Here is a 27,713-nt window from a genome sequence, read left to right on the forward strand (position 1 = left end):
TTACGAGTGGTTTCTGAAACAGTCAGTGGCGGAGAAGATCTTCTGTGTTTGGGGTCAACCTTGCTGCCATCTCTTCGCATGTCCTTCCAACGCTAAGTGCAGCAACTTTGCTCTGATCTCCCTCTCCGGGGATGTTCCTAGGGATGCTCTATTCCATGCTTGGCCTCCCGGCTTCTGTATGCTTATCCCCCGTTACCTCTTATTCCGAAGTTCCTTCAGAGAGCTTGTCAGCTGCAGTGCAAGGTCATTCTCATAGCTCCCTTCTGGCCGCGTCAAGTGTGGTTTCCCTTCCTATGGTCTCACCTGTTGGCTCCTCCATGGACTCTAGATCCATTCCCGGAACTGATTTCTCACCCGTCGGGCTTGCCCCTGCCCAACCTGGACAGTCACAAGCCGACAGCGTGGCTGCTCCAGTTCCCATGATCATCAGGACTCCCGGACTTTCGGCCCCTGTTAAGAATATTCTGGTAGTTTCTCTTAAAGCCTCCACTAGGAAACTCTACAATAGCAAGTGGAGATGTTTTGCGTTTGGGCCTCTCAGCGCAATCTGAACCCATTTACAGCCCCCATTCCGGTCATAATGGATTTTCTGGCCGATCTTTTTCGATCAGGCGCAAGTGCTTCCACCATCAAGGTTCAGCTGGCTGCCATCTCTAATTTTCATGTGGGTGAAAATAAGGCTGCTCCGGCTTCTGCCAAATTGTGTAAAGCTTTCCTGAAGGGCACTTTTTTATTCTGACCACCAGTTAAAGAAACAGTGCCCCCCTGGGATCTGACTTTAGTCCTTCAGGCTTTGACCTCTTCCCCCTTTCGAGCCTGCCAGCTCAGTTCCGATGAAGTTTTTGTCGTGGAAGACCGCCTTCTTGGTTGCCATCACTTCAGCCAAGAGAGTTTCAGAGTTGCAGGCTTTATCCTCCTTGCCCCCCTATTTGGTTTTCCACAAGGATAGGGTTTCGCTGTGTACGAACTCTCCCTTTCTTCCCAAGGTGTCCTCAGCAGCCGATATTAATCAGTCTATAAATTTGCCAGTCTTCTTCCCAAATTTCCAAAATAGAGGTGAACATAAGCTTCATTTATTGGATCTCCATAGACAGCTTGCTTTTACTTCCATAGGACTAAACCCTTCCGGAAGTCGGATCAATTGTCTCTTTTTATAAACCATTTTTGGGCAAAGCAGTTTCAAAAGTGTCCTTAACAAGGTGGATCACTCTTTGTATTGCACAGGTTTATAAGGACAAAGGTTTATCTCCTCCTGGTGTATTGAAGGCTCATTCCACTAGAGCAATGGCCACTTCTGCAACTTTCTGGTCAAGAGTTCCGTTAGACGATATCGGTGCAGCAGAGACTTGGGCCAATTTGCACACATTCATCTCTCATTATAAATTGGATCTTATTTCGAGAGGGAGAGCATCCTTTGGCTCATGCGGTGCTCAGAAATATCCTTCTATAAGGGCCTCCCAGGAATACTAGTAGCTGGGGACTCTGTCCCATATGTGTAGAATGAATGAAGTCAACTACTTCAGATAAAGAAGTTATGTTCTTACCATAACGCTCCATCTGAATAGTAGACTTCATTCTTCTGCACCTTCCCTCCTCCATCCCCCTCACTCTTTAGGATGTTCTTCGCCTCACATTGCTGCAGTCATAACCTGTGGGTAGTCCGCTGTCCTCGGTCGGCCAATACCAAAGTGTTAGGCTGGCGCCGGTCATAGTCGCCTGATCTGACGCCAGTATGCAGTGGTACTAAAGCGCATGACCGACGCCATATCCTCAGTCTTTCTTTCCGCATGGTCCGAAGCAGAAGCAGCGTGCCAGTGCCGTCAGCCCTGAAATTTGCGATTCTGAGTTTCAGACCAAGACCAAGTTGGGCTAAGTACCCCGTTGGGGAATATTTTTGGCTTTTCTTGCCTCAGTTAAACCGGATGTCAGAAAAAGTTAATAATTGTATTTCTTGTGGGAAACAGATAACCTCATAGGGACTACCACTCTCTCTGTATTCCTTGCTTGGGGCCTGAGCACGGCGTAGTCGGGTGTCGCTTTGGCGCTTAGATTTAATAAGCGCACCATTAAACGCAGGTTAGATTGTGCTAGACTTGTTTTTCGTAAGCGGTGCAACTACAACATGCCGGATCCTCCGACGCGCCACCGCTAAGAAACCAAAAGAGAAATCGTTAAAGTCTAAGCAGGATGAGTCGTCCGTGCGGACGCCGGTTCTTGAAACTACGGTGGAATCTGTGGATCCAGCCGAGGTTTTAGCTGAGTCTCAGGGGGAGCCTTTAATATTGCAGGAATTGGCCTCTCAGGAGTCAGGTCAGGCCGAGGGGGCCTCTCAAGTTTCTGTAGTCCCTTCTTTACATAAGGTTGTTAGGCCTTCTACTTCTGTCACTAAAGCACCTTCTAAAGCTAGGCCTGGTCTTTCTGGCACAGGCGTCAGCCCTAGTTCTGCAGGCTCTGTTCCTAAAAAACATATGCTGAAAATGGCAGAGGATTCGATTACTTTAATCAGAGGTTCTATGCTCCCTCCAGATAAGAGGCCTAGGGTAGAGACAGAGGTGGAGGGTTTGGAGCATTCCTCAGATTACTCTGAGTCTTCAGCTGAGGACATTCCGGATTTTCCTCCCTATTCTGATTCGGATGCAGAGGACTCCTGTCCTTCTGCTTCTCCTCCAGAGGATTTTTCTTTTCTGAAACCCTGCATTCCAGTGAGGGAGCATTTTAAGTGGGAAGGTCAGGATTTCTCCGATTCTCGTAAGAGGCTTAGGGAATTTTTGTTTTACCACAGCATAGGCCCTTGGCCATTCCCCTGTTTTGGATGTTGTTCAGGATGTTTTTTCTGAGGCTTCCCTTAATCCTGATTCTTTACCTCCGGCCTCTGTCAAGCCAGACAGGTATTACAGAGTTCCAGAGGCTCATAAATATTTATATAAGAGTCCTAGAGCTGACCCAGAAACTATTAGCCAGGGACCTAAGGGTGTCAGGGCTTCTGTAGTAAAGAATCCAGTTCCTCTGGATAAAGATTCTAGAGCTTTGGATAGGTGGGGTAAAAAAGTGTATACCTCCTCCACACTAGCTATGAGGGCTTTGAATTGACAGTTTCATATGCTGAAGTACCAGAATTTTCTGTTAAGTCAGTTGAAATCTAAGGTAGATGCTTTAGCTGAGGGTATAGAGTGTAAGGAATTGCAGGATTTAGTTCATGCTTCTGATCAGGTAGGTTAAGCATTCCTTGCAGTGTGGCTTTGATGCTCTTCAGGCTTCTTCCAGGGTGGCTGCCACTGGTTCAGTTATTCGTAGGCATGCCTGGCTTAAGGATCAGAATTTGTCAGAGCATGTTAAAGCTCGAATTTTGGATGCCCTCCAATCTGAAGTTCTTTTTGGTTCTCCTGTGGAGTCAGTTTTGAAGAAAATGGAAGACAAAGCTAAGTCCATGCAGACAGTTAAGGAATTTTTACAAGTGCAGCCCCCTAAATTTAGCAGAAATTGGCCTGCAAAAGGATGGGCATATCCTTCTTCCGATTACCAGTCTAAGGGCAGATCTAGACGCGTAGGGGCAGAGCTCATGCTCAAGGTTCTTTCAGACCTAGGACTTGGAGTTCTCCTGCACAATCTTCTGGTGAGGGCAGGGGTCAGCCTTTTCGTAAACAGACCCAATGACCTGTATCTCCAGCTGCCAGATTCCTCCTGTCTGGCAGCTCCTGTAGGAGGAAAGTTGGCACTGTTCATGCAAAATTGGCTTTTGGTCACCCAGGACAAATGGGTGTTGGACATTATAGATCGGGCTACAAGTTTTATTTTCACACCTTGCCTCCTTTCAAAGGCATGCCGGACGTACCTCCTCAGCAAAGGCTGGAGGCTCACAAGCAGATTTCTTTACTTTTAAAAATGGGGGCTATTCAGGTGGTACCTCCGTCAGAAGTAGGCCTAGGATTTTATTCTCGCCTGTTCCTTGTGCCAAAGAAGGGGAACACTTGGAGGCCAATTCTGGATTTGTCTATTCTCAACACATACCTAGACATCCCAAAATTCAAGATGTTAACTTTACAGCAACTTCTGCCTCTGCTAGGCAAAGATCACTGGATGGTAACTCTGGATCTCAAAGAGGCTTATCTTCACATTCCTATCAGGTCCAGTTGCAGGAGGTTCCTGCGTTTTCGGGCTGGTACTTTTCATTATCAGTTCTCTGCATTGCCCTTTGACTTATCTACTGCACCCAGGGTGTTCACAAAGGTCCTGGCTCCTGTGATAGCCTTCTTAAGACTAAGAGGAATACAAATTTATCCTTATCTGGACGATTGCCTGATTCTTGCTCAAGACAAAAGTCACGTTACTTCAGCATCTACAGTATGTAATGGCAGTGTTAAGGTGCCTAGGGTATTCTGTGAACGAAACAAAGTCCAGTCTAGTACCCTCTCAGGACATGTGCTTTCTGGGTGTGCGACTGAATACAGCCTCTCAGATGGCTTTTCTGACCCCAGACAAACAAAGAAATCTTCCCCTATACTTTCAGCAATTATCCCTACTGTCCAGGCTGACTGCAAGGACAGTCCTTCAAGCCTTGGGGTTCATGGCATCTTGTATTCTGGTACTTCCCAATGCCAAACTACATATGAGGAAGCTACAATGGTATCTCAAAAGTGTATGGACTCAACACTTCCACGATTTGGACACTGTCATTCAGATAATACCTTGCATCCAAAGGGAGTTTTTGTGGTGGGCTCAGGAATGTCACCTAAACAAGGGACTCTCTCTGACCCGACCAGAGGCGAGTCAGATCCTAACGACAGATGCCTCGGACATGGCTTGGGGAGCACATTTCAATGGGAGATGGGTTCAAGACACGTGGCCTCCCAGACTACAGCATTTGCATATCAACATGAAGGAGATGTTAGCAGTCCAATTTGCTCTGATGGCTTTCAAGGATCTACTTCAACCAGGACAGGTGTTGATTCAAACAGACAACACAACAGTCATGTGGTACATCAACAAGCAGGGGAACCCATTCGTACCCTCTTTGCAGACAAGCTATGATTTTGTGGGAGACTGCTCTGAGTTTGCACCTCACTCTTCAAGCAAGGTTTCTGCCAGGAGCACAGAACTCCTTAGCAGATGTTTTGAGCAGGCAACTGGTGGACCCCACAGTGGAAATTGGATCCTCATGTATTTCAACAGTTGACAGTGGCTTGGGGAACTCCAGACCTAGATCTGTTCGTCCCACAAAATTTCCAACTGCCAAAATATTGCACAAAGATGTTTCACCCAGAAGCTTGGAAAGTGGATGCTCTATCTTTCAGTTGGAACAACCTTCACGTCTATGCCTTTCCTCCTCTGCCTCTCCTTCCCAAGGTGCTCTTGAAGGCCAGACAGGACAAGCCTTGCATGATCCTTATAGCTCCAGATTGGCCACGTCAGCACTGGTACCCCTTGCTGAGGAGTTTAGTTCAGGAGCCTCCTTGGCCTTTGCCAACAATTCCAAACCTTTTGTCTCAAGAAAGCAATCATTTCCTCAATGTCAGGATACAGTCCCTGCATCTGACAGCCTGGCATATTCTGTTTTAGACCCTGGGGGGTCGCAGCTTCCTCAACAAGTTTTAAATGTCATTTTGGAAGCCAGGCGGAATAGTACAAGGAAAGTTTATGCTGATAAATGGAGGAGATTTTTTCTTTGGAGCACAGCAAAGAGCTTTGATGTTTCACGCCCTAATTTGAGTGTTACACTACAGTACCTTACAGACTTACTAGACAAGGGTTTGTCTTTCTCCTCCGTGAAAGTTCATGCTGCAGCCATTTCTGCTCACTATGGCTGTGATCCACCATTATTTTCTCACCCTTTGTTTAAGCAATTTCTTAGAGGGGCAAAGAACATAAGACCCCCACGTAGAGCTCCTACTCCTTCCTGGGATCTCAATTTTGTGTTGGAAAAACTGACTTTACCTCCTTTTGAACCTGCAGCTACATCTGAGTTGAAGTTTTTGTCTTGGAAGACTGCTTTTTGTTGGCCATTACGTCTGCTAGGAGGGTATCTGAATTACAGGCTCTAATGGCAGTTGAACCCTTCCTAATATTTCATAAGGATAGGGTATCCTTGCGTACTAACCCTTCTTTTATGCCTAAAGTTGTTTCTGATGTGGCCTTGAACCAATCTATTCATTTGCCTACTTTTTATGCTGATCCCCAAAATAAAGGGGAAAAATTTTGCACACTTTGGATATTCACAGGCAGTTACGTTATTATTTGAGCAGAACTAAAGGGTTCAGGCAGTCTCAACAGTTATTCATTTCTTTTGCCTTGGGTTCACAAGGAAAACCTGTTTCAAAGCAAACTATTTCTAAGTGGATTAGCCATTGTATTGCTTTTTGTTATTCTCATCATGGAAAGGAGGTTCCGGCTGGGATTAGACCGCATTCCACTAGGGCTACTGCCACTTCTACTGCTTTTTTGAGGGGAGTAGCTACTAAGGATATTTTGGAGGCAGCTACTTGGAGTTCAGTGCACACTTTTACTAAACATTACCATCTCCCTCTTTATTCCAAGTCTAGGGCTGGGTTTGCCACTGCAGTTTTACAGGGCATGTTAGCAGCTCCTAGTGCTTTTTGATTTTGCCAACCTCCCTTAACTTTGCTTTGGGATTCTACCCACAGGTTATGACTGCAGCAATGTGAGACGAAGAACATAGTACAGTTTTGTACCTACCATAAATGTAGATGTTCGAGGATCCACATTGCTGCAGTCCAATTTACCCTCCCTCCTTCCCCTCTGTAGTTTAGGGTTGCTGTGTTGCTTTTGGGGTAATTATTTTGTCTGTAATTGGTGGTTGGGTATTTTCTATTTTTGGCTATGGCCTTTTTTTTTTTTTTAGGCCTTCTGACATCTGGGGCAAGAAAGACTGAGGATATGGCGTCGGTCATGCGCTTTAGTACCACTGCGTACTGACGTCAGATCAGAGCGACTATGACCGACGCCAGCCTAACACTTTGGTATTCGGGCTGACCGAGGACAGCGGACTACCCACAGGTTATGACTGCAGCAATGTGGATCCTCGAACATCTACATTTATGGTAGGTACAAAACTGTACTTTTTTCCTGTTTAGAATTGTGGTTATGTTGCCATTTAGTGTCAGCAAACTCGATCTGGGGCTAGATAGGAGGAAGTGATGTAATATATGTAAAGGAAGAGCTTGGAGCTCAGAGCCGATGCTTGAAAAGTTTTGCCAGCTCGGATCTGAATCGGATCCGTATACCCATATGTGCAGAAGAATGAAGTCTACTACTCAGATGGAACGTTATGGTAAGAACATAACTTATTTTTTGCAATATAACATGCAGTTTATATATCATGATTTGTATATAAATACTAATAACATACATTTTTACTTCTTTTGTGTCTCTGATGTTTATGAAACTAGAGTGGAGTATATGCTTTGTAGTCTACCCAGAAGTCTAACAAAATCAACAAAACTCCAGCCTTTTCCAATCGCATTTTTTTTTTTTTTTTTGCAAAGCCATATTTGACAAATGTGATTGGTGCTTTGTAGTCTTCCATTTATTCACTAATTCAGTTTTGATGATCATCTTTCCTTATCTTCATCTTCCAACACCAGACTCTAGTTCAAGTCCAAGATGATGCCTGATTCTTCCGGTTAACTCATGTGCCTTTTTGTCTCTCAAACATTCTCCCTTGTAACAACAGAAGGGTTTCATGGGTAGAGTCTCTGTATGAGCTTTATTTTCAGAAGAATGAGAAGCAGAATTCCCTTCTGCTTGCTGGTTCACTTTTTGTTGGCTAAACTTTATTTTCTCCTTGGCCTGTTCTTCATCCAAAAATGTCCCCGATCCTCTAGGAAATACCATTCTGACGACAGCTGGATACAGCAGCTTGAATCTCACACCCGCCTCTCAACATTCCTTGATTGTTGGGATAAATTTGCTTCTTTTTTGTCTTGGGTGCAGTGGATAATTATTTTTCGCACACACACTGTTTCCAGTTTTTAAGAAAGCTTTCCTGAATGCCATAGTGTTGTTAGAATAAACTCTTTCTGCTGGTATGATTGCATCTTTGCACATAGGTCTTGGCTGCTTTCTCCTGGTCAGGTTTGGAGCAACACTCAATGTGCCTTCTCAATGAACAAATAATGCTGTTGAACAGCAGTCCAGTTGCTTATTTATTATTTCATAAAATTAATTTAGTCTGTTCTTTCCAGTTTCTTTGGTATATCAGACGGTGTTAGGTTTTTTACACATGCTTTGCCTTCTAACTCTACTATTTTGTAAACAGCACTACTTGAGAACCCTAATACTCAGACCTTTGTTCATTTTAACTTCTGATTTTTGCAGTTTTATCAGTTCATCTGAATAACTAGTTAAAGATTTTTCTGTTTTTCCAGACTTTTGTTATTTGAGTTATGTTCCTTCAAATTTTAATTTATTTTAATCACCTCCGGTTACATTCTATTTATTTTTTCTCCAAATTAAATTACTGGAAGCCATCTCTTGTACCAAAGCTGAAATTTGAACTGATTTTTTACTGAGCAGCTGTAGGATTATTCTAACCAGTATTTTCTTTTCATATTTTCTGGTTGATTTTTTTCAGATTTTTGTAAATTTCTTCTTGGCTGGCATCCAGGCACTGTACTTGCAAGCCAGTAATGGAATTTTACCCCAAATAGCAATTTTCACTAGCCCCCTTTTTCTGTTTTTGTTTTTATATTGGCACTGCCGTAATTAAGCTTTAGGTCAATGCGCATGGTGACATTTTGAACAGAAACTGTGTAAATGTAATGAAAATGGAGTGCAATGCAGCTCGGTAGCATAGAACTTTCTAGTAACTATGTAGACCTCTTGTTGGAGGCTGTTAATATAGGGTTACATCTCTGAAATAGTTTGAAATTCTTTAGTTAAATATTAAAAAAAGTGGACCTAGTCAATTTATAAATTCTATTTAGAACTGCTTTTAGCTGTAGTGGTAATCGAGTAGCTGCATGCTTTATTGCTGAGTGCAAAGTCACAGCTCCTGGTTATGCTTTCCCTTTTTTGCATTTTTTCCTCTTATAGCATTTATAATGCCGGAAACCATCACTTTCCTAGACAAATAAACAGTGGTTTCAGTACTTATGTTTTCTTATGCCATTAAAGCAAAATATGTTTATGATTTTATGAATTGCATGTTTGCCACTTGTGAGAAAAAAAACAGAATTCGTATTTTTATTGTGAAGTTAATTGTAAGATGTTTGCTTTAGAGAGTCTGTGAAATTAGAGTGTAAAGAATTTCAAAGCCAAAACATTGGTGGTATCTAAAAACTTAGGCTGTGTCTTGTATGCTGTATTTAGAAATATAACAAATAGGTTCAGCTGCTTTTACATCTGCACTCTCCCAGTACCCAACTTTTCTGATAAGGTAAGTGATCTATGATTGCAAAGAAGTTACATTTGGCTTTTTGTTGTGAGAGGCATATGTTGCTCCTGAATTGCAAGCCATTCTGGCCATTACATAAATGCTGTTTGATTTCAACCCTCCCAAAAAAGCCACATTCTGTTCATTTCTGGTGTTGAATTGAGTAGAAAATGAAAGGCATAATAGCCACAATAATGTAGTTTATCTTTCTGTCATGTACATACATTGTCCTCTGATGAGCCATGTCAGTAATAGTTCAGCTGTGGCCATATAATTGGTCTGTTCAGTCACACACACACCTTCTTTATATAATTATGTTGTTGTGGTAAAACTAAGATTAAGAATTACTGCAGTAATGCAGGTATTTCAACTTATCTTTCTAAGACACTGATCTACACCATCCCATTAACAAACCATACAACTTATTGTGTCACAATGATCATGTAACTGACTTCTGCTGTCATACAGAGCCTACTCTCATGAAATTATAGCCATTTTATTTTGTTAAATTTTGGGGTAAAAAGTGAAAAAGACAGTGAGTGATATCAGTAATGTCTTTTAACTTGTTACTCATAGATACTTATACTAAACCTCCAACAAACGAAATCCATGATCATTCAGCAATGATCATGTAAATGCTGTTTGCTTCCACACACACCGTCTCTTACCTTACTGAAAAAGAAAACCTCTTCTGTGTACCCTTCTGATTGACTGTGATGAAAGTGAAAGAAGAAATGGTAACGGTAATGTATGTTACCTTGTTGGTATGAGACGTGTACTCTCCTCACCAGCAATCACTTCAGTGTGATCATGGAAGCGCCCTTTGGAGGTGGAGAGGAGTCTGTGGATGAAATCAAAGAGTTACTGCTGATGATCAACTCTGATGTGTGATTACCAGTAAAGTAAAATAAGTAATGGTTATGGTAATAATATATTTCAACTTACTGCTTTCATTTACAGCCTCTAACCCTGAGTAACATAGTAAATAAATGTTATATATGAATGGTTGACTACTGTTGGTGGCGTATACAGTTACCACTGAAGTAAAACAACCAAAGTTTTTGGCTGTTTTACTTAATTTTCTCCTTTTGGTGCTTTTCTTTGTAATTTTATTGCTGAGTATGGATATAGTTTGTGACCTGTCAGTATTTAAAAATATGGCTTCAAAAGTGAAACTGTCACTGAAGACTGGAGCTTCAACTCTTCAGTCTCTCTTGGCAAATGAGTAGAAAATGCTGGGTAAGCAGTAACAGTGGCTGATACCTGGTGCTTACCATGCATAGTCACAGGGCATGGATTGGCTGGGTGTATTCTGTTAGTGTGTGAGAGGGGTGGACATGAGTTATCATGCTAATGAATATCAAGATCTTTCACTGCTGGTTCCATTTCTCATTCATTTTAATTGGAAGTTGTAATCTGATCACTAATACAGTTAATGTACTAGCAAAAACATTTACCTCTCTGGTATCTTGGACAGGAGAAAATGTTCAGTATTTTTTTCTTACTGATCTTAAAATGAAAAAGATAAATGAAAAAGATGCACTAAAACAGTCATCTCTTGACTATCATTATGGTCTTTTCCCATTCTGCTAAGTTAACTCATGGCCCTTTAGTGGGTTAACATTCATTCCAATGGAGTTCTTTTGAGCTTGTACTCAAACATGCAGTGGGCATGGCTTAAACCTTTAAAAAATTAAATTATCAGCTCACAGTTTAAAACAAATGTTCATATATCCAAAATCATACATAATACAAAACTGTAAATGGCAATTTATTCAGCGCAAAGTGATCTTGACAGTGGTTGCATTAGTTTGACTCTAGGTGTTAAACGAAATTTTATAAGCCATGATAAACCGAGTAAATATTAATTGTTGTAATGTTGAATAAACAACTTATGATATCTTAGTGACCATCCGACATACTGCCAGTGGCAATTTTTTCATACAGCTGTGTGCTTCACATAAGGCTAAGCAGTTCTGTATCCCTAAATTGTTGAGATATTTAAGAAATATGAACATTGTGCACTAAATGAGTAACATTTCGATAATATCTCTTTAGTTGCACTTGACAGCGGTGAAATATCAGTACAGTTGTGTTTGCCATCATGTAAACTTTAAGATGAAATCTTCTGATAATCTTTTATGAAGCATGATTTTAGAATTATTAATGCAAATAAGAATAGGCAATAAGTGACACTTAAAAGTTTTTGGTAGGATGTAATTACAGAAATGCCTGGAGATGTCACTAGGCCATAATGAGTTAAACTCTGTCTTCAAATTCAGGTCCAGAACTGTCTGCAGATCTCTTTTTGAAGTGGTCCAGTGCCCTTTATCCCACATTATGGTGATCCAGTGACCTCCTATTTCCCTAGAATTACATATCTGTCACTCTGAAGGGCATTCTGGAAAGATATGTTGCAAATTGTTTGGAATGTAAAAGTCTGTATGTAGGCACTTCTAGACAACTGTCTGAAAGTGTCTGGACTTCATAGTATACTTGGGCATTAAAGAGATTTTTCGAGCTTTTGTAATCACAGTGAATTTAAAGTTGCTCCCTCATGTCCAGATCAGCCTACCTATCATATCTCTGTTGAGTGCATTCATTTGCTTTATGTCCTAATAATCAAGTGAATCTGTGCTCTTCCCTATCGTCTATCTCTTTACAGCCAAACTCACCTAATAAGGCTAACTTAATATTAGAACAGTTTATTAGTTGTACGTTGTGACTTTTCACTGTATTGATATTGAGATGGCAATGGAAGAAGTCCCCTCCTCTAAAGATAGAGACTTGCCTTCACCGAGTGTGTGATGTATAACCATTGTCATTAGGAGCTGACTCTGTTTTATTCTAGAAAGGTATTTTAAACAGGCTGTCGACTGACAGTGTGAGGTTATTTTGATACTGCATGTGACTATTAGAGTAAGCTCCTCAGTGCATTCCTTTATGTTAAAGCTCACTGCTGCTTGTTAGTGTTTCCTGTTGCACCAGTTAGTAGTGACCCCTGGATCTTCTGTCACCCACATTTACCTATAGAGCTAGGTCTCTTCCTCACTAAAATCCTCCATTTATTAAGTGTTTTTATTGAGCCATGTATTTTTACGGTTAACACAGGTTAAATATTCAGAGGTGCTGAATCCTAAAGTACAACCCCAGATTTGGACAGCCTAGCCTGCTAGTCTTTGCAAACAGTGTTACCTTATCCTGGTATATTCTCAACTTTTTGTTTTCACAAGTGAAGGACATATGTTCACTACTGACAACCGAAAAAAAAAGCCTCTTGGTTTGTCCACTGGAATAACCAGAAGACCAAGAACCAAAAGTAAGTTGAGCATTTTCCAAATATTCCTTTTACTTGGTGATCACCTGATTTAAATTTCCTTAACTGTTTCCTGGCCTGCATAAGCCAGAGTCACTACGTATTCGTTATCAAGGGAGCTTTGCATTCTTGTTGTCCGCGTGAGTTTCCTAAGAGAAGTAACACCTGAGGCTTTCTGTGTTTAATGTAGGTAAACTCTCAGTCCTTCTTAATTGGGTTAGTGAAGCTGTTCATATTCCGGGAATAGACTGATTACTGCATTCATTCTTTTTAAAAAAAAAAGACCTGAAGTAGAGTGGCAGCAGGTCTCTGAAGACAACTCTAACACCCCAGTCTCCTGAGAGAACCTCCAGTACCGCTTAATAGAGTAGCCGGCTACTTTACTTATTACTGTTATGTTCTTTTGGATGTCCTTCAAGGATGCAACTGCAGTCCTGACATATGGGTTGTCCTGCCTCAGGCAGCCCTTTGGTCGGCCGGATTCCAAAGTCTGGGTCTGGCGTCGGCTGATGTCGCCCTTTCCCCGACGTCAGAGCGCCTGGGGTATAAAAGCGTCAGCCGACGCCATCTTCTTCAGTCTTTCTTGCTGCGCGGCGCCCGAAGCAGAAGCAGTTTGCAAGTGCCGGTCGGCCAGCTCCTGTGTTTTCAGCTACTGAAGTCTTCAAAAAAGCTAAGTACCCCGTTGGGGACCTTTTCTTGCCTCAGCCGATGTCAGATAAAACTGTAAAAGTTAATAATTGTTTAACTTGTGGGAAACAAATACCTCATAAGGATTTCCACTCTTACTGCTTACCCTGCCTAGGCCCAGAACACAATGTCTCGGCCTGTGCAGCTTGTGCTTCTTTCAATAAACACACTCTTAGGCGTCGGTCAGAGTTTGCACATGATTATTTTGGGGGAGATTTCTGTTATATCATGCCGTCAGAGCTTCTGACAGCACATTTACCTAAAAAACGGAAGGATAAGGACCGACACCATGCTTAGGCCTACCGCGAGTGTCTCGGTCTCTTCTGAGCCGGTATCACAACCGCTACAGACCGACACCGCCCCACCGATTACTTCGGTACCGGAGGCCAGCTCGGTGCCGGTTTCTGTTCTCCCCTCTGAGACCGTAGCCCAGGATATTTCTGACACCATTCCAGTGGATAAGACTACTCCAGCACGCGGGGCTGCCAGGCCTCCAGTGTCTATGTCCATTAAGGCCTACACACGTGCTAAGGCTGCTAAACAGGCTAAATCTCTCCCTCCAAGATCTGTTTCTCTGGGATCCACTTCTGGTTCTCAAATTTTAAGTTTAGCTGAGGACCTTATTTCTTTAATTAGGTGTTCTCAGCCACATCCAGATAGAGGCTCTCAGCCGCCTTCTGTCAAGAGGCCTAGGGTTGAGCAGGTAGATCCCCAGTCCTCTGATGAGGCCTCAGGTGATTCTGCACATTCAGACTACCAGGAGGAGGCCTTCCCGGCCTACGAGGATTCTGATGCGGAGGAATCCATTCCCTCTGCTTCTCCTCCTGAGGAGTTTTCCTTTGGGGAAATGCTTCATTCCATGAGGGAACACTTTAAATGGCAAGGCCAAGAATACTCAGATTCTAGGAAAAGGTTAAGGGAATTTTTAAAGCTACCTCAGCATAGACCCTTAGCTATTCCTCCAGTTTTAAATGTTTTAGATGATGTGTACTTAGAATCTAGTGTTTCCCCTGACTCCCTCCCCCCTGCTCCTGTCAAGCCAGACAGGTACTACAGGGTCCCAGACACACATCAATTTCTGTACAAGGGCCATACTGCTGACCCTGAAACTATTTCTCAGGGGCCTAAAGGGGTTTCCTCCACTACTGCTAAGAATCCACTTCCTTCGGAAAGAGATTCTAGGGCTTTAGAAAGGTGGGGCAAGAAAGTATATACATCTTCCACCCTTTCTATGCGAGCATTAAATTGTCAATTTCATATGATTCAGTATCAGGAATACATGTTGGATGACTTGCAAAATAAATTGGCTTCCCCTGAGCCATTAGATAGAAAGGGGTTACAGGAATTGGTTCATAATACTCAGCAGGTTAGCAACCATTTCCTTCAGTGTGGATATGATGCATTGGAAGCTTTATGTAGAGCAGCAATGACAGGTGCGGTCATAAGCAGACATGCTTGGTTAAAGGAACAAACATTGCCAGACCATGTGAAAATTAAGCTTTTGGACGCACCACTAGAAAAACATAAGCTATTTGGTGCTACTGCACAAGAGGTTTTAAAGAAAATAGAGGAAAAGGCAAAATCAGTGCAAACAGTCAGAGATTTCCTCCAGGTACATCCTCCAAGATTCAGCAGGAATTGGCCTTCTAAGCATTGGTCCTTTCCAGACACACACAAATTTCAGAGAGGCAAAAACAGACGTGGCAGAGGTAGAGGGCAAACTCGAGGCTCCTGCAGAGGACGTCAATGGCAGCCTCCGAACCAGAGAGGTGGGGCAGGACCTTCCACTGCTCCGCAGGGACAATCTCAATGACTTGACTTTGACTCCGCCATCCAGGGCTCAATTAGAAGCACCTTTGGGCAGAAAATTATCTTTATTCTCATAAAATTGGCACAATATTACAAAGGACAAATGGATACTGGACATAATAGACAAAGGATACAGATTCCATTTTCATACACTGCCAACAAGACATGGCAGGCCAAACCTGCCACCAAATCAAAGGGCAGAGGCACTCAAACAAATAACAAACCTACTTCAAATAAGAGCAATAGAAAAGGTTCCTTCTGCAGAACAAGGCCAAGGATTTTATTCAAGACTGTTCCTTGTTCCAAGAAAAGAAAACCAATGGAGACCCATTCTGGACTTGTCCGCACTGAATACTTACCTTATTGTGCCAAAATTCAAAATGCTGACTTTACAGCAACTCCTTCCCATGCTGGGCAACTCTGGACCTCAAGGAGGCATACCTGCATGTCCCAATCAGACAAAGTTGCAGAAGATACCTCAGATTTCTTGCAGGCTCAGAGCATTATCAATTCTCAGCATTGCCCTTTGGCTTATCTACTGCACCCAGAGTGTTCACTAAATGCCTGGCATCAGTAATTGCACATTGCAGACTTCAGGGGATACAAATATACCCTTATCTGGACGACTGCCTTATACAAGCGGACAGCCAACAAGCCTTGTTAAAAAACTTGGACTATGTCATTCACCTACTGCAGGCCTTGGGATACACAGTCAGTATTCAGAAATCAAGTCTCGTACCATCCCAACAAATACCTTTCCTGGGTGCCACACTGGACACAAACACCCAGATGGCGTTTCTGACAAAAGAAGAACAAAAACAATTACCAGAATACTTCAGAAAATTAGCAACACACCCCCGAATGACTGCAAGGAAAATCCTGCAGGCCCTGGGTTTCGTGGCATCTTGCATTCTTCCGATTCCACATGCAAGGCTGCATATGAGGAAACTACAATGGTATCTAAAAAGTCTATGGTCTCAACACAGCCACAGCCTGGAAGCTTTGATCCCACTCATTCCATGCCTTCAAAAGGAATTTCTGTGGTGGGCTCAAGCAAGCCAGATAAACAAAGGTTTGCCTTTCAGCAAGCCTCATACAAGTCAAACCATAACAACAGACGCCTCAGACCATGGATGGGGGGCGCACATGGAGGGCAGATGCATTCAAGGACAATGGACACAAAAAGAAAAGCACCTGCACATCAACCAAAAAGAAATGCTGGCAGTGATGCATGCAATCAAGGGCTTTGAAAAGTTCATGCATCAGGGCCATCTACTAATAAAGACAGACAATACCACAGTTATGTGGTACATAAACAAGCAAGGAGGTACCCATTCCTACCCTCTTTGCAGACTGGCAATGAATCTCTGGGATATTTCCCTACAATTGAAAATAGAGCTACAATCTCAGTTTGTACCAGGGAAGGACAATGTTCTGGCGGACAGCCTAAGCAGAAACATCATGGATCCACATGAATGGATGTTGCATCCAGACATTTTCATACAAATAACTCAAGCATGGGGAAGGCCGGACATAGATCTTTTTGCCTCCCACCTCAATCACCATCTGAAAATGTTTTTCACAAGGACATACCATCCTCAAGCATGGAAGGGTGGACGCTCTCTCCTTCAGTTGGACCTCTCTAACACTATATGCCTTCCCACCTCTTCCTTTGATGACCAAGGTGTTACTAAAGATCAAGACAGAGCAACCGAAAGTCATACTGATAGCTCCAGACTGGCCAAGACAACACTGGTACCCACTGCTACGGAGCTTGACACACACCAATCCGTGGCTCCTTCCTCAATGGCCACTTCTTCTGACACAGTACAATTACAGGGCACTACACCCCAGCTTGAAAACATTGAAGCTGACAGCTTGGAAGATTCCATGACTATTCCTCAGGATACACTTTCCAAAAGGGTAAAAGATATCATCCTGGAGGCGCGCAGACCTTCCACTAGAAAAACATACTCAGCAAAATGGAAGAGATTTCTTATCTGGAACACCAAAAAGGGTCAAGACCCATCAGTGATGAGCATTCCACAGATCCTAGAATATTTGGCTGAAATGCTCCACAATGGCCTTTCATATTCTTCCATAAAAATACATGCTTCAGCAATATCTGCCAAATATAACACTGATCCGCCTGTATTTTCTCACCCATTGCTAAGACAGTTTCTAAGAGGTATAAAGAACATCAACCCTCCAAGGAAACCACCAGTGCCTGCATGGGACCTCAGCTTCATGCTGGAAAAATTAACTCTTCCTCCCTTTGAACCAGCAGCATCTTCAGAGTTGAAATTTCTGTCTTGAAAGACAGCTTTCCTTCTGGCAGTAACCTCAGCAAGAAGAGTCTCTGAGCTACAGGCCCTTATGGCAATACAACCATTTCTCATTTTTCATCAGGACAGAGTTTCTTTGAGAACCAATCCGTCATTCATGCCAAAGGTGGTATCCAGGGTGTCCCTGAATCAAGCTATTCACCTGCCTACCTTCTTTCCCAATCCTCAAAATAAAGGAGAGAGACTTCTGCACACCTTGGACATACACAGACAGTTGCGCTACTACTTGGACAGAACAAAGTCTTTCAGAAAATCTGACCAGCTTTTTGTAGCTTGCGCTGCTGGATTGCAGGGAAAAGCAATTTCCAAACAGACAATTTCTAAATGGATTGGAAATTGCATTCGATTCTGCTACCCTTTTCATGGAAAAAACTGTGCCAGCTGACATCAGGCCACATTCCACCAGAGCTACATCCACCTCCACAGCCTTTTTAAGAGGAGTGGCAACAAAGGACATTTTAGAAGCTGCTACATGGAGCTCCGTGCATACATTTTCCAAACATTACAATGTGCCTTTATATTCGAGATCCAGAGCAGGGTTTGCTTCTGCAGTCCTGCAGGGCATTTTAGCTACACCATCTTTGTCTTAGTGCCTACCACCCCCAGGTTGGCTATGGTATTCAACCCTTATGTCAGGACTGCAGTTGCATCCTTGAAGGACATAGTACAGTTTTGTACCTACCATAAATGTAGATGTCCGATAGGTATGCAACTGCAGTCAGGTTTTCCCTCCCACCTACCCCTCTGTGGTATTCTTTTGGGTTTCTACCCCTCATTTTAGCTACCTGGGGTAATCTTTTATGGTGTATTTGTTTTTATGTTGTTGTACTTGTCTGGAATTTTTTCTCTATTTTCAAAATTTAGCCTTCCTTAGAGGGCACCTGGCATCTGGGGCAAGAAACACTGAAGAAGATGGCGTCGGCTGACACTTTTATACCCCAGGCGCTCTGACGTTGGGGAAAGGGCGACATCAGCCGACGCCGGACCCAGACTTTGGAATCCGGCCGACCGAAGGGCTGCCTGAGGCAGGACAAACCCATATGTCAGGACTGCAGTTGCATACCTATCGGACATCTACATTTATGGTAGGTACAAAACTGTACTGTTCTACACCTGCACAGTCTGACAAATGAGTGCTGCTTTGGCTATAAAAAGGGTAGTCAGTCCAGAAATTATAATCACCTAAACTGTAGGCCTGATAAAATATAACATAAAATCTCTTAAGATGGCAATCATTTGTAAGAACACTGAATGTAGTTGATTCCTAATGAAGCACAGTATATCCTATAACTATATCCGTAATCTTGCAAATTGCAAACAGTGGGATTTCAGTATAAGGACTTAAAACCATCATATCATTTATTGGTCCTTATTTAATAATATAGCTGTATTTGCTTTGAGGGTTGGTTGGGACTCATGTAATTGATGTTTCTGTGCTATAAGCTGTGTTATGAAACATAGGAGTCCTCTATAACTCTGAGCTGGTTGACTTTTGCAGATGCATGTTAAACCAAATAAAAAATAAACTAAATCCAGCATTTACTTCCAAAAGGAAATTAGTGGGAATTGAGTATCCTTAAGGTGACAATTATGAGGCCCCAACATAAGGACCACACTGAAGGTGGCATCCTACCTCTGATACCCTAACCCTGTGATGTCTGTGAGATTGCCCTTTTGGTGGTTCCTGCACTATCAACTGAGAGTCACTGTTGCAGTGTGAAAAAAGCAAAGAAGATTATGTTGGTTCAAATTGAGAGAGTTAATACCATGTTACGGTTATGAATCATTTAATTAACACGATCTGCCTTAGTGAAGCATAAATTAAGCCCACCTACTTTTAGGAAATATAGGATATTATCTACCATAGCTAGATGAAAAACCTTAATCGATAGGTAATTGTTAGATTTATTAACAGTAAAGATTCCCATCATTGAAGCCTCAGAAGTAGTCACTAGACTATCGTTCCAAGAGCCATTTTAAGCCTAGCCAAGCTTAACCCAAATTTACCAAAATATTACTGAAATATGTCAATACCCCAAGGATTTTTACGGCTAATGATATAAGCTTGTGTTTGTCAAGCATTCACAGGCTGCCCCTATCCATTAGGAACCAGGGGTACATTTGTGATTTCCCATATGTTGAACCAAGTTGTATTTAAATACGGTTCACATGGATGGTAAGCTTGTTCCAGAGAAGGGTTAATCTGAGACACATATCTTGTCCAGCCAACATGTCCTGTTTATTATGTCTTTGGAACGGGTATTTCTGATGCTATTTGTTTTGCAAGTATGTGACAAATCTATTAATGTGGACCCCTGTTTATATCTCTTCATATACAGACAATAACCTGAGAATAATCAGTTTTTATGAATAAGTAGCACATGATGACACCATTGATAAAAAAAATACCATAAGTGTGACTTATAACCTAAATTTGGTTTGGCATCAAGCTATAAAATTATATATTACCAATTTTGTTTTCCTTCCCCCATCCTAATGTTCATAGAGCTTTGCTTAGGTGGGTAAAGCAATTGACAGGGGCACTGGCTCAACAAACAGTTACCTTCATGGTTTGCCCATTTGCTGTCAAGTATATTTAATTGTATCTAGGAAAAATTTAAGAGTAAAGGAAGGAGATGGTGGTTATGATAATAACAGTAATGTCTAAATTGGTATATTAATTAAAACTCCAAAACAAAACTGGTTGTAATACTTGCTGTAGAAGGGCCTTCAGTAACCTTTCTAGATTTAGCAGACAGTAATCTGCCCCCAACTTCATTGCTTTCTGTAGCAGAACTATGCCAGAGATCTGTTTAATGTAGTAGCATATTTAATCTCATTATTCTCACTTTCTTCCCTTCCCCCTTGACCTGGTCATTAATGTTTGCTTCCCAGTACCAATGTTCAGACCAACACATTGTATAAGCTTTGTAATCCCACTATCTGGACATTAAAAGGAGAGGACAGTAGGCATTTCAGAACTCTGTGCAAGTGAGAAGGAGGAGAGCGAGTTGATTGGCTTGATAGAGCTATCTTGAGACTAATTTACAGATAGATGTTGTGAAGTGGGAGGCCAAATTGCCTTTTACTTTACGTTCCATGCTTTTTTAATGAATACGTTGTTTATTAAAATGTAAATTATAGTAAGCAGCAATTTAATATAAACTAAAAAAAATGACCACAGGGTGACCAGGAAGGAGGAACTTCATTTTATTTAGTACTTTTGTCCTTACTTGAGTCAGGACTGCATCAGACTTTGACATAAACAGTTTAGCTATTTTAAGTATACATAGGTACGACTAAGTCACACCATAAGATGATAAATTAAAATAACTAACCAGACTAATAGTAACAGGAACATAAACATGGCACAACTGTGCAAACTGCTGCTGCATCAAAAGTAAATTTGTGTAATAATTAATAAGTAGGAACAAAAAGGGAGCAGCAAGTCCCGCTACAGTTATTAAAATAGAAGTAGCATATTGATCACAGTGAATTCATTTTGACAACAATTGAAATATCACCTTTTGAGTAAGTATCCAGTGTGAAAACCTTTTGAACTTGACTCATTGTATTTTTTAAGTGCTTGGACATAGCAGGGGAGAATTTAGAAGGGGGTGTACTGAGTTGTATTGTACTGTACAACTTTATAAGCCACAAAAACTGGTGTAATGAACAGTAAATGATCCTTATTGACTCTGTCAGGGCCATGGATCAAAATTGCTTGTTGCGGAGACCTTTTTTTTTTTTTTGTTATAATGTTAAATGACAGAAGTTTCTTAAAGATATGTGACCATAGGTTGAGGACTAAAGATGGAGCTAGAACTGTAGGGGAAGTCAGCACTAAGTTTCACAGGTAAGATAGAGGATTAAAATTATAGAAGAATGGAACTCTTTTAGAAGGCATTAAATTTGCATCAGAATAAATCATAAACTGAATTAAAAACATTTTAAAGGAATATAGTATAAAACATTCCTCAACATACTGGTGCAAGTTCCGTTGCTATATTTACTGATCTGCTTGAGTCCCATAAAATAAATTGAGCACTTGGCAGTTGCTAATATGGTTAAAATAGTAACCTGCAAGTTAAGGGAAATTGTTTGGCAAACAGTAATGAAGTCAAGGTCTAGATGTCAAGTTTAGAAATGCTCTTTAAGAAGGTGCTAATATTTGCAAATATTGGATGCTGAGGTGAGCATTTAAAAATATCGGCCTTTGTAAAGTCTCATTATGGGGAAAGTCTCAATAGAGTTATCTTTACCACTATCACTATATTTGAGTTTAATATTAAGGGCCAAGTTTAATTGGTAGTATCAAACTTGATCTGGATCTTTGCACAGACTCTAGATTTGTTTTGTTTTAAATATGTTTAAAAGTAATTTATGAATACTAAATTTGGGTAGCATTAGGTGACAAAAAGGTGAGGACCAGAGGGTTACAATGGTGATGTTCCAAGTAAGGTTCCAAACATTTGGGCAAAATTTTGTATCGGGTAGGACACAGTGATTACTAGAAGGAGATATACTGTGGAAAATTAAGTTAAACAACCTGAAACTTTGGATACAAAAGGTTGTAATACAATGTAAAATGAATTTCTGGTACCAAATGGTCTTCAGAGTATCATTGTGACTATTACTAGCTTTGTAGGTATTAATTGATAAAAGGTTTAAGAAGAAGAGACTTCCAGGTTGGCTGCACACTGATCACCAGCTTAATTTCATCTCTGCTAGTATGAAAAAAGAAATTGAGAAATAAGAGCTGGTAATACTGACAGATTGAGTAGAATTCAGTTACTGGCTAGTAAATATACTGCCTGATTTCCACCAATGAAGGAAGAGAACCTGAAAGAAAATCAATTAGAAAAGGTGAAAAACCCTACCGCTGCTCAGCAGAAAAGCAGTTCAAGATATGGCTTCCAGTAATGTAAAGGAAAAAAATAAATGTACTTAGAGATGATTAAAACAAATGAAACATTGAAAGGGTATATCAATTCAAACAAAAGGTTGGGAAAATAGAAAAAGTTTTAACTAGATGTTCAGATGAACAAAAAAAAAACTGCAAAAATCAGAGGTTGAAATGAAGAAGAAGCTTGGCTGAGTATGTGACTTCTCAAGAAGAGCTGTTTCAAAAAAATGCTGCAGTTAGAAGACAGTGTGTGCAGAGAAAACCTGAGATTTTCTGCAGTTACAGTGAAACTGGAAGTAACAGACTATGTATTGATTTTATGAAAGCACAAATAAGCAGCTGGATTGGTATTCCACAGCAAGACTTCTGAACTGAAAGGGCACATCGAGTGTATGCTCCAAACCTAGTCAGCAGAAAGAGTTGATCCTGACAAAACTGTGGCAGAAGGGAAAATATTAAAAATTGGAGACAGCAGAGTATTTGTGGAAATTTTTTATGGACTGTAACACCAGACATGAAATAAGCACATTAGCCCAGCAATCCGGAATTGTCAAGCAGGTTGTGAGATTCAAGCTACTGTATCCAGCTGTCTTCAGACTATTTTTTCCTTGAGGATTGGGGACATTTTTTATGCAGAATAGGCTAAGGAAGAAATATAAAAGTTTATCCAACAAAAACTGAGCCATCGAACAGAAGAGGATTCTGTTTCTCATTCTTCTGACAATAAAGCTCATACAGAGACTTTTGCAAAATTAGAAGAAGGATTTATTGGCAAAGAAAAATGCTTGAGAGAGAGAAAAACAGGACTTGACCAGAAGAATCAAATGTACCTTGGACTTGAACGAGAGTCTGGTATTGGGAGATGGATATGAACGGGAAGAAGACTAGCAATGCTGAAATTGGCAATTAAGCGTGAGATTATAAAGCATCAGTCACATTTGTGAAATATGGCTTTGCAAGAAAAAGTGGTCGAGAAGGACTGGCTTTTATTGACTTTGTTAAACTTGAGTTGATTGTTACCTCACTTTGTCATTAATGTTTAGAAGGACACTAAAAGGAAAAAAAGTGACTAAAACAATTTTGTTCTTATGCGTATTTGTATAAAATGTTTTATGATATAAACTGCATTTTGTATACTAAAGTAGTTTTGTGTATTATGTAGTTTAGGGGTATTTTAAATGTGAGAATGGGGTGGGTCTTTTCAGTGATTGCTGTATGTGATAAAGATATTAAAGTAAACAAATACCTTTTTAGTTATAAGAAATTTAGTCTTTTCAATTTTAAAAAAGGAAGCAATGAATGACAAAAGCAAAGTTAAGTTAATAATATAATAGTATAATCTTGGGCTGTTGGGTTAGGCATGGGATGTAAAGTGCACTGAGTATTTTATATGTAGATCCCCAAGTGTTTTCTCTTATTTTTCAAAGGTGAATGTCTGGATTAATACTCTTGGCTTAATCTAAACACAAGTATTTTCTGTAAGCAAGTTGGTTTGAAAAACAAGACAAAATGATGAAAACCATAAGAAGTGCTAAGTTTCTTGCATAGTCTGCAGCTGAAGGCAGTTGTGTGGTCTGTTCTTTTCTGAGTGAAATTGTCAAGATTCCTTCATGTAGCTGTAGAGCTGATAGCTGCTTTTTCTTCATTGCAGATTGTTTTGGTGGAGATGAGCTGTTTGCAGGGGTGAGCATTTCATCTTGAGAGTTCTGAACATTCTTTGCTGAGAAAATGCAAATTTTTTTGGCACAAGGACAAAAAATTAAATAGGAAATAAAGTTTGAAATGATTGGCAGTGAATAAGAGTCATCAGCTTCTCTAGCAGCTGGGTTACTTTAATGCATTTAATAGAATAGTGCATAATTTAGTTTTATTTAACGATAACCAGTAAACTTGTTATCAAAACTGAAAGTTAATGTTTTCTGAAAGCATACAAGTTGTTTTTCATGTCTGGTAGGGAATAGAGTTAAAGAACAGACACCAATCAGTACAAGTGGAAGTGCTGACTATAATGTGCTTTTTAGCATGGCTTACCTTAATTTTAGGTTAGTTAATGAGTGTGGGTGCAGCCTTATATTTGGGTCAGTTGTTTTTATTTGGAGGGTTAAACTTTATTTTTTAAAGATGTGCATAGTTTCTGCCCCACTAATAGATTATGGGGATTATCTGGAAATTTATTTATTTTTTCATTTGATGGCTTTCATTAAAACAAAATGTCTTGAGAAATGTGACACAAGTTAAAATTAAGATGACAAACAACTGTATAAAAGATCAGCCTGCAGAACATTAGTATGTGCATGTAAAACAAAAGCTGGAAATGCACATTCAAAAAGCTGTTCTGTACAATAGGTTAGAATAATAACCTCATCATAATGGCTATGCTAGCCATATTATCTTGGAAAGTAAATGGCCTTATAGACAAAAAAGTAAGAGCATTGAATTATATTAAGAAATGCAGAGTACAAATCGCAACATGAGACACATTTGGAAAGAAATGAGCATATGAATTTGATAAAGAAAGGATTTCAGGATGGATATTCAGCAGAATATCAGGAAAAGTGGAGTAAATATACTAATTGCTAGAGGATTTCTAATAGTGATAGAAAAGGGGGAAAAGATAAGATTTGTGAAGGTAAGAGGCTGTTGACAAGGGAAGGAGCATTATGCTGGCATGTTTCTATTCCACCAAAAGCTGCTACTATGGAGCTTAAGAGAATTTTGTGAGAAATCAGCTTTCATCAGGAAATATTTTTTTATGAGTGGTGAAGGGTACTTGATTTGCAACAGTAAGGATGCATCTGGGGGACTTAGAATTGAAAATGCAACAAAAGAGGGTAGAGTTCTTAAGATAATTATGAAACTATTTGGTATGAAGATGTGAATTCAGTCGTAGGAGTTGAGAGAGAATGTACATATTATTCCTAAGATACAATAACTGAGATAGACTAGTTTGGAATTATATTTCACAGGAACATGTGCATTTAATTGAAAGCTGTGATGGACATCCAATAACTTTTTCCAATCCTACACCAGTAAAAAGTAAGATAAAAATGCAGGATAATGAAGTAAAAATGAGACAATAGTGTTTTCTCACCTACCTGTTGGAGGAATTTAAGGAATGGGAGTTACTCACATTTTATTAGGGAAGAGAATCATGGATAGAAGTTTCTTCAGAAGTTACAGCTAGAGAGGATAAAATGAAAATGGAGTTTAAAAATAGAGTAGAAATAAAAGAAAAAGAGATATGGTTAAGAAGTCATATGAATTATATAGAGGGTTGACAAAGGTTAAAGTACTGCAGAGTAAGTGGAATCTCACAGAGCAAGAATAGGCACAATTACAAAGTGCTAAAGCGAAAATAAGAGAATATCTGGATAATATGTGTGGGCTTAAAAAATTGCTGTTAAGAGTTATTTTTGATAACTCCAGAGCACAAAAACTTTTAGCACAATGACTTAGTCAACACAAAGTAGAAAGGGTTGTCATCAGATGTTGGAAGCCTATGACAAAAAAAATCTCCAGTAATTCTGTAGAGGTATTAGAGATATTTTAGAAATTTTATGAAAACAACCTATAAAAAGCAGAGAAATGTGGAAATCCTAAAAGAGCACAAATGGAAATATCTATGGAAGACTTAAGTATGTCCAGGTTAGAGGTGGACGAGACTCCACAATTAACAGTTAACGTAGGAGGAGATGAGATAAAAATTGTAGTGTATACTCAATCTGCAGGAATATCTCCAGGAACATACTGTATTCCAGTGGAAGTTTGGAAGTTAGGAAGAAAGAAAGTGATAAAGATCTTGAAGGCTATGTTTAACAGTATTTTAAAATCTGGGAATGAAGCAACATTTTGGAAGAAAGCTTTGGTGGCTGTAATACCTAAAGATGGTAAAGACTCATCAGACCCAGCTTCATATATATCCATTTCAGTTTTAAACCATTATTATAAAGTGTTTGTTTATACTAACTAAAAAAATGACAAAAAGTGTTGCCAAAATTGAAAGGTATGGATCAGTGTGGTTTGAGGAGGGGAGGCAAACATTTGACAACATAAACAGAGCAATGATGATCCAGAGGGAAGCAGAATGCAAGAAAATACCACTGTAGTTGGTGGGTCTTGATGCAAAGAAAGCATTCAACATGGTATTTTATGAGTATGGCAATGGAAGCATTTGCATTCTCTAATACAATAATAATAAGGTTAATTGGGAAGAGATATGAGGGATTGGAGGCAAGAACTGAAGTAGGAGGGTTCCTGTCTGATAAGTTGTGCCTGAACAGAGGAGCCTCGCAGGGGTGTCCTCTTTCCTCTTTGTTATTTGCTTTATGTTTAGAGCCACTGGCAAAGAAATAAGGAACTCAGAAGTTGAAGGATATATTTGGTATGATTAAGAAAAGTTGGCTTTATTTGCAAATTATATGACTTTATGCCTGATAATTTCAGAAAAGGACTTCTCATTGTGGAACATTTTGAACAGTTTCATTTCTTGGGATATAAAATTAATGATGATAAAAGCTATAACCATAAATTATTTACCCACACATGAACTGGTTCAGCAATGCCCATATTTATGGGGACATGATAAATGAAGTGTTTAGGAGTATGGATTAGGCTTTTGTTATGACGGCTAATGCTATATAAGAAGATGATAGACAAAAAGTAGTACAAAAGCTGAGAAACTGAAAGCTCTTGTTTATGTATATGGATAGTAAAATACAGCCTGTGAAAAATGTTTAGTCCCTTTAGTTTTATATACAGGTCAGAAATATTTTATTAAGCAGAGGAGAAGTTATGGACAGTAATCAGTAAAGAGTTTTAAGGAATTATCTGTGAGGGTAAGAGGGCAAGGGTTAAGTGGGATAAGATGATATTTCCAATAGAACAATATGATTTAGGATTACCTGATTTAAAGCAATAATCTGGAATGACACAGTTAATGTTGATATACATAACACAAGCAGAAAGGTATACTTCAATGTGAAAAGGGATGATGATGAAGCAGGATGGAAGTTGAAGTAAGGAGAGTCTGTAATTTTTGATGCAGATCTTTAAGGAGAATAACAACCAGACAGAATATTATATTCCTAAAGTAGCAGAAAGCATTCTAAGAAGTAAGCCAACATGAGAATGGAGAAATGAGATTTTTCAATATAGATGACTGCAAGTAGGGGTATAGAGAATAAGCATGAGGGGGCTGGAATTTTCTAGAGAAAACTAGCAGAGGAATCAAAGATATTGGGAGCAAATAATTAAAGGAAAGGT

At 40.1% G+C, this 27,713-nt stretch overlaps 1 protein-coding gene across 1 annotated transcript in view; it reads left to right on the top strand.

Moving 5' to 3' along the window:
• TIMM44 (translocase of inner mitochondrial membrane 44) overlaps nt 1-27,713 on the top strand; it is a 1,268,345-nt gene that overhangs the window by 151,073 nt on the left and 1,089,559 nt on the right. The gene's annotated exons all lie outside the window — the stretch shown is intronic.

The sequence above is a fragment of the Protopterus annectens genome, chromosome 13.part0, assembly GCF_019279795.1.
Source record: "Protopterus annectens isolate FY-2018-M chromosome 13.part0, PAN1.0, whole genome shotgun sequence".
NCBI classification, from domain to species: Eukaryota; Metazoa; Chordata; order Ceratodontiformes; family Protopteridae; genus Protopterus; species Protopterus annectens.